The sequence below is a fragment of the Brachycentrus maculatus genome, unplaced genomic scaffold (genome assembly GCF_059751285.1).
Source record: "Brachycentrus maculatus isolate JH-2025_06_01 unplaced genomic scaffold, ASM5975128v1 h1tg001900l, whole genome shotgun sequence".
NCBI lineage: Eukaryota > Metazoa > Arthropoda > Insecta > Trichoptera > Brachycentridae > Brachycentrus > Brachycentrus maculatus.
The window spans coordinates 5,001-12,500 of record NW_028282467.1 but is presented as its reverse complement, the minus strand read 5'-3'; the positions used below and the strand labels follow the sequence as shown (position 1 = coordinate 12,500).

The 7,500-nt window shown below is 48.3% G+C and overlaps 1 non-coding gene and 1 pseudogene across 1 annotated transcript; both read left to right on the top strand.

Annotated features, from left to right (window-relative positions):
• Positions 1-4,834: 4,834 nt before the first annotated feature.
• On the top strand, positions 4,835-6,774 carry LOC148298524 (small subunit ribosomal RNA). Its single transcript, XR_015839174.1, has one exon. It is a non-coding gene; the product is annotated as a small subunit ribosomal RNA (ribosomal RNA).
• A 359-nt stretch (positions 6,775-7,133) lies between these two features.
• On the top strand, positions 7,134-7,295 carry LOC148298523 (5.8S ribosomal RNA; annotated as a pseudogene).
• Positions 7,296-7,500: the final 205 nt, after the last annotated feature.

Genomic DNA, 7,500 nt, shown 5'->3' with positions numbered 1-7,500 from the left:
TAATATTTGAAAGCGGCCGGGCGGCAATCGCGAGTACCCTACGCTGCGCGAGTACTACGAGTCGGAGTGGCAGTTCGTTTAGATAATACAAAATACTATACAAGGAGGGGTGAACGGCGGGAGTAGCTATGATCGGCCTAAGGTTGCCGAATGCCTCGCCGTCTGACATTAATTCGACCCTCTCGATGGCTCGTCGGGAATGGCCCGGATCGAGCTCTCGACGCGGTCAAGCGGCCGCGCGTACCCCACACTGCGCGGGTACTACGAGTGGGAGTTAATATATAATATTATACGAGGAGTTATTAATACATAATATAACACAAGGAAGGGTGAACGGCGGGAGTAGCTATGAACGGCTTAATGCCTCGCCGTCTGACATTCGTCGGGGAGTACGAGTGATTGTTTATTCATGTGAGAGATAACAGAGAGTCGGAGTGATGGATTATTTACGATAGATAATATTATTAATTGAATAAATTAATTAATCAATATAAGGTTATTAATGAGAAGGGTGAACCGCGGGAGTAGCTATGATCGGCCTAAGGTTGCCGAATGCCTCGCCGTCTGACATTAATTCGACCCTCTCGATGGCTCGTCGGGAATGGCCCGGATCGAGCTCGCGACGCGGTCAAGCGGCCGCGCGTACCCCACACTGCGCGGGTACTACGAGTGGGAGTTAATATATAATATTATACGAGGAGTTATTAATATATAATATAACACAAGGAAGGGTGAACGGCGGGAGTAGCTATGATCGGCCTAAGGTTGCCGAATGCCTCGCCGTCTGACATTAATTCGACCCTCTCGATGGCTCGTCGGGAATGGCCCGGATCGAGCTCGCGACGCGGTCAAGCGGCCGCGCGTACCCCACACTGCGCGGGTACTACGAGTGGGAGTTAATATATAATATTATACGAGGAGTTATTAATACATAATATAACACAAGGAAGGGTGAACGGCGGGAGTAGCTATGATCAGCTTAAGGTTGCCAAATGCCTCGCCGTCTGACATTAATTCGACCCTCTCGATGGCTCGTCGGACAAGGCCCGGATCGAGCTCTGAACGCGGTCAAGCGACGCCGACGCGCGGCAATCGCGAGTACCCTACGCTGCGCGAGTACTACGAGTCGGAGTGTTTGTTCGTTTAGATAATGTATATATATATATATATATATATATATATATATATATATATATATATATATATATATATATATATATATATATAAATATTATATAAGGAGGGGTGAACGGCGGGAGTAGCTATGAACGGCTTAATGCCTCGCCGTCTGACATTCGTCGGGGAGTACGAGTGATTGTTTATTCATGTGAGAGATAACAGAGAGTCGGAGTGATGGATTATTTACAATAGATAATATTATTAATTGAATAAATTAATTAATCAATATAAGGTTATTAATGAGAAGGGTGAACGGCGGGAGTAGCTAAGATCGGCCTAAGGTTGCCGAATGCCTCGCCGTCTGACATTAATTCGACCCTCTCGATGGCTCGTCGGGAATGGCCCGGATCGAGCTCGCGACGCGGTCAAGCGGCCGCGCGTACCCCACACTGCGCGGGTACTACGAGTGGGAGTTAATATATAATATTATACGAGGAGTTATTAATACATAATATAACACAAGGAAGGGTGAACGGCGGGAGTAGCTATGATCAGCTTAAGGTTGCCAAATGCCTCGCCGTCTGACATTAATTCGACCCTCTCGATGGCTCGTCGGGAATGGCCCGGATCGAGCTCGCGACGCGGTCAAGCGGCCGCGCGTACCCCACACTGCGCGGGTACTACGAGTGGGAGTTAATATATAATATTATACGAGGATATTAATACATAATATAACACAAGGAAGGGTGAACGGCGGGAGTAGCTATGATCAGCTTAAGGTTGCCAAATGCCTCGCCGTCTGACATTAATTCGACCCTCTCGATGGCTCGTCGGGAATGGCCCGGATCGAGCTCGCGACGCGGTCAAGCGGCCGCGCGTACCCCACACTGCGCGGGTACTACGAGTGGGAGTTAATATATAATATTATACGAGGAGTTATTAATACATAATATAACACAAAGAAGGGTGAACGGCGGGAGTAGCTATGATCAGCTTAAGGTTGCCAAATGCCTCGCCGTCTGACATTAATTCGACCCTCTCGATGGCACGTCGGACAAGGCCCGGATCGAGCTCTGAACGCGGTCAAGCGACGCCGACGCGCGGCAATCGCGAGTACCCTACGCTGCGCGAGTACTACGAGTCGGAGTGTTTGTTCGTTTAGATAATGTATATATATATATATATATATATATATATATATATATATATATATATATATATATATATATATATATATATATATATATATAAATATTATATAAGGAGGGGTGAACGGCGGGAGTAGCTATGAACGGCTTAATGCCTCGCCGTCTGACATTCGTCGGGGAGTACGAGTGATTGTTTATTCATGTGAGAGATAACAGAGAGTCGGAGTGATGGATTATTTACAATAGATAATATTATTAATTGAATAAATTAATTAATCAATATAAGGTTATTAATGAGAAGGGTGAACCGCGGGAGTAGCTATGATCGGCCTAAGGTTGCCGAATGCCTCGCCGTCTGACATTAATTCGACCCTCTCGATGGCTCGTCGGGAATGGCCCGGATCGAGCTCGCGACGCGGTCAAGCGGCCGCGCGTACCCCACACTGCGCGGGTACTACGAGTGGGAGTTAATATATAATATTATACGAGGAGTTATTAATATATAATATAACACAAGGAAGGGTGAACGGCGGGAGTAGCTATGATCAGCTTAAGGTTGCCAAATGCCTCGCCGTCTGACATTAATTCGACCCTCTCGATGGCTCGTCGGGAATGGCCCGGATCGAGCTCGTGACGCGGTCAAGCGGCCGCGCGTACCCCACACTGCGCGGGTACTACGAGTGGGAGTTAATATATAATATTATACGAGGAGTTATTAATACATAATATAACACAAGGAAGGGTGAACGGCGGGAGTAGCTATGATCAGCTTAAGGTTGCCAAATGCCTCGCCGTCTGACATTAATTCGACCCTCTCGATGGCTCGTCGGACAAGGCCCGGATCGAGCTCTGAACGCGGTCAAGCGACGCCGACGCGCGGCAATCGCGAATATATATATATATATATATATATATATATATATATATATATATATATATATATATATATATATTATGATGAAGATGGAGAGGAAGAAGAAGTAGAAGAAAAGTAGTAGAAGAAGAAGAAGAAGAATAATAATAATAATGATAACAAAACTAATAATCATAATAGTTATGATAATACTGATAACAATGATTATAATAATAAGAAGAAGAAGAAGAAGAAGAAGAGGAAGAAGAAGAAGAAGAAGAATAGTTATCATAATAATAGTAGTAATAGTAATAATAATAATAATAATTTCGTAAGATGAAGAAAAAGAAGAAGAAGAAGAACAAGAGCAAGAAGAAGAAGAGGAAGAAGAGGAAGTCGAAGAAGAGGTATAGGACCACGAAGAATAGAAGAAGAAGAAGAAGAAGAAGAAGTAGGAGAAAAGTAGAAGAAGAAGAAGAAGAATAATAATAATAATAATAACAAAACTAATAATCATAATAGTTATGACAATACTGAATAATAAGAGGAAGAAGAAGAAGAAGAAGAAGAAGAAGAAGGAGAAGAAGAAGAAGAAGAGTTATCATAACAATAGTAGTAATAGTTAAAATAATAATAATTTCGTAAGAAGAAGAAAAAGAAGAAGAAGAAGAAGAAGAACAAGAGCAAGAAGAAGAAGAGGAAGAAGAGGAAGTCGAAGAAGAATAGAATAGAATAGAAGAAGAAGACGATTAAGACGAAAAGTAGACGACGAAGAATAGAAGAAGAAGAAGAAGAAGAAGAAGAAGGATAATAATAATAATAATAATAATAATAATAATAATAATAATAACAAAACTAATAATCATGATAGTTACGATAATAATGATAACAATGATTATAATGATAAGGAGAAGGAGAAGAAGAAGAAGAGGATGAATACTTTTTAAAAAAATATATATATCTGCGTGTACACGCATCGACGTGTAAAAAATATGTATATATATTCGTAACGTGTATCCGCTATCGAAACGAAAATCGTGTAGAGAGAAGTGAAAAAAATTATGCGCGCCGACCATCTGGACTCGATCACTCGCCGTACCCCGCGCGGGAGTTACGCTAAGCCCGAATCCGCGCACCCGCCTCGGTCTAGTCGCTCTCGGGGCCGGGGCCGGCGAGACCGGGCCGCCGCGGTACTGTATGCGCGTCCGTAGTGGCGCGCTGATTTGCACAGCGTTCGCAAACCGCGGCGGCCCATCTGTCGGTCGCGTCGGCGGTACATTTGCGAAACTCGACGCGGCGTTCGCCTTCTGGCTTCGCCGGCGCCCGTGTCTCATCTCTGGAGTTCCGCGCGAGTAGAACTTGACCAAGAAATGAAAAAGAGTACGGTCGGAGGAGGTAACTCCCCGGCCACACCGTTGCCTCACGGCTCACGGCGTACGCGTTTTACGAATGGGAATTCATAATTTAGGCGACGACGACGCACTCCGTGTGATCGATCCCCGCCTGCTCTCCCCGCTCGGCTCTTCGAGCAAGAGAACCACCGCAGCGGCAAGGCAGAGTAACAACAATACACATGCCCGATAATGAGCAAATTGTTCTTTTATCGACGGAGTGTGAGTGTCACAGAGCGTGGCGCGGCGGGTGACTCCGCCGCGCGCGAACACGCCGTGTCCGAGCAGTGTCTCTCGGTTACGCAGCTAACCCGAAGAACAGCTCCCTGGTTGATCCTGCCAGTAATCATATGCTTGTCTCAAAGACTAAGCCATGCAAGTCTCAGTAAAAGCCGAATTAAGGTGAAACCGCGAATGGCTCAATATATCAGTTTTGGTTCCTTAGATCGTACACGGTTACTTGGATAACTGTGGCAATTCTAGAGCTAATACATGCAAACGAGGTCCTGACCGGCAACGGGAGGGATGCTTTTATTAGATCAAAAACCAATCGGCGGCGGGGTTCGCGCCCCGTCCGTCGCCATTCGAGATGACTCTAGATAACTTTGAGCTGATCGCACGGTCTAGCACCGGCGACGCATCTTTCAAATGTCTGCCTTATCAACTGTCGATGGTAGTTTATGCGACTACCATGGTTGTCACGGGTAACGGGGAATCAGGGTTCGATTCCGGAGAGGGAGCCTGAGAAACGGCTACCACATCCACGGAAGGCAGCAGGCGCGCAAATTACCCACTCCCGGCACGGGGAGGTAGTGACGAAAAATAACGATACGGGACTCGTCCGAGGCCTCGTGATCGGAATGATTACACTTTAAATCCTTTAACGAGGATCCATTGGAGGGCAAGTCTGGTGCCAGCAGCCGCGGTAATTCCAGCTCCAATAGCATATACTAAAGTTGTTGCGGTTAAAAAGCTCGTAGTTGAAATTGTGTCCTGCGGTGTCGGTCTACCGAATGCGGTACGACAGGCACGTCTGCGGGGCTTCTCGCCGGTGCGTCCACCGCCGGTGTGTCGCGGTCGTCCTCACGGTCGGCCGCGCGCCGAGGCGGGCCGTCGCGGCTGTTTACTTTGAACAAATTAGAGTGCTCAAAGCGGGCTAACACTTGCCTGAATATTGTACGCATGGAATAATAGAATAGGACCTCGGTTCTGTTTTGTTGGCTTTCTGATACCAGAGGTAATGATTAATAGGGACAACTGGGGGCATTCGTATTGCGACGTTAGAGGTGAAATTCTTGGATCGTCGCAAGACGGACTAAAGCGAAAGCATTTGCCAAAGGTGTTTTCATTAATCAAGAACGAAAGTTAGAGGTTCGAAGGCGATTAGATACCGCTGTAGTTCTAACCATAAATGATGCCAGCCAGCGATCCGCCGAAGTTTCATAATTTTAACCCGGTGGGCAGCTCCCGGGAAACCAAAGCTTTCGGGCTCCGGGGGGAGTATGGTTGCAAAGCTGAAACTTAAAGGAATTGACGGAAGGGCACCACCAGGAGTGGAGCCTGCGGCTTAATTCGACTCAACACGGGAAAACTCACCAGGCCCGGACACTGGAAGGATTGACGGATTAACAGCTCTTTCTCGATTCGGTGGGTGGTGGTGCATGGCCGCTCTTAGTTGGTGGAGCGATTTGTCAGGTTAATTCCGGTAACGAACGTAACTCTAGCCTATTAAATAGACGTGCAACCGGTATCACGAGGGTCCGCGTGCGCGCGTTCCGCGGCGCTCGCGTCGCGTGCGTGCGTCTCGCGGTCTTCACTACCGGCGTACAATGAAAATCTTCTTAGAGGGACCGGCGGTATATATAGCCGCACGAGATTGAGCAATAGCAGGTCTGTGATGCCCTTAGATGTCCTGGGCCGCACGCGCGCTACACTGAAGGGATCAGCGTGTCCTCCTTGGCCTAACGGCCCGGGTAACCCGATGAAACCCCTTCGTGATAGGGATTGGGGTTTGCAATTCTCCCCCATGAACGAGGAATTCCTAGTAAAAGCGAGTCACCAGCTCGCGTTGATTGCGTCCCTGCCCTTTGTACACACCGCCCGTCGCTACTACCGATGGATGATTTGGTGAGGTCTTCGGACTGGTGCGCGGAAGCTCGTCTCGGGCGTCCGACGCGTCGGAAAGTTTGACCGAATTTGATCATTTAGAGGAAGTAAAAGTCGTAACAAGGTTTCCGTAGGTGAACCTGCGGAAGGATCATTTCCTGTGTAATAATATATTTTGTAATATATATATACATACTTGTATGTAAAATACACGAATCACGATGCGCGGCCGAGAGCCCGACATCGCTGCGGCGGAGATCGCCCTAGGGCGCCGCCGCGAACCGCGGACCCGCCGGCGTCGCGGGACGGCTCTCTCGATCCTGACGGGTCGGGGGACCGCGCCCGCGTCCGGTCGCGATTTAGTGATGCGCGTGTGCGTGTGCGCGCGCGCATCACCATTAAGGTTGCTATTTTTTGTTGTTTTGATCTTCTAAGGTCAGTTTGCGCTCGCGCGAACACCCAAAACGCGACGGATAAACAAGTGAACGAATGACAATTTTAAAATTGTACAATTATTACCCTGAACGGCGGATCACTCGGCTCGTGGGTCGATGAAGAACGCAGCTAAATGCGCGTCAGAGTGTGAACTGCAGGACACATGAGCATCGACATTTCGAACGCACATTGCGGTCCGAGCAAGACGTAGTTTGTCCACGGACCACTCCTGTTTGAGGGTCGCGCACGCAATGCGACCAGACTTCGCCGCGGAGTCTCTCACCCTCGTCCGCGAGGGGGGGGGGGCCCCGGCGAGCGCGCTGCCGGCGTCGCCCGCGCCGCCCGACCCGCTCCGGCGGTCGGCGCGCGCGCGGGCGTCCGGTCAAATGTGTGACGAATTTCGAGCGCGCGGCCGGGACGCTAACGCGTGTCCGGGGGCTAGCGACGA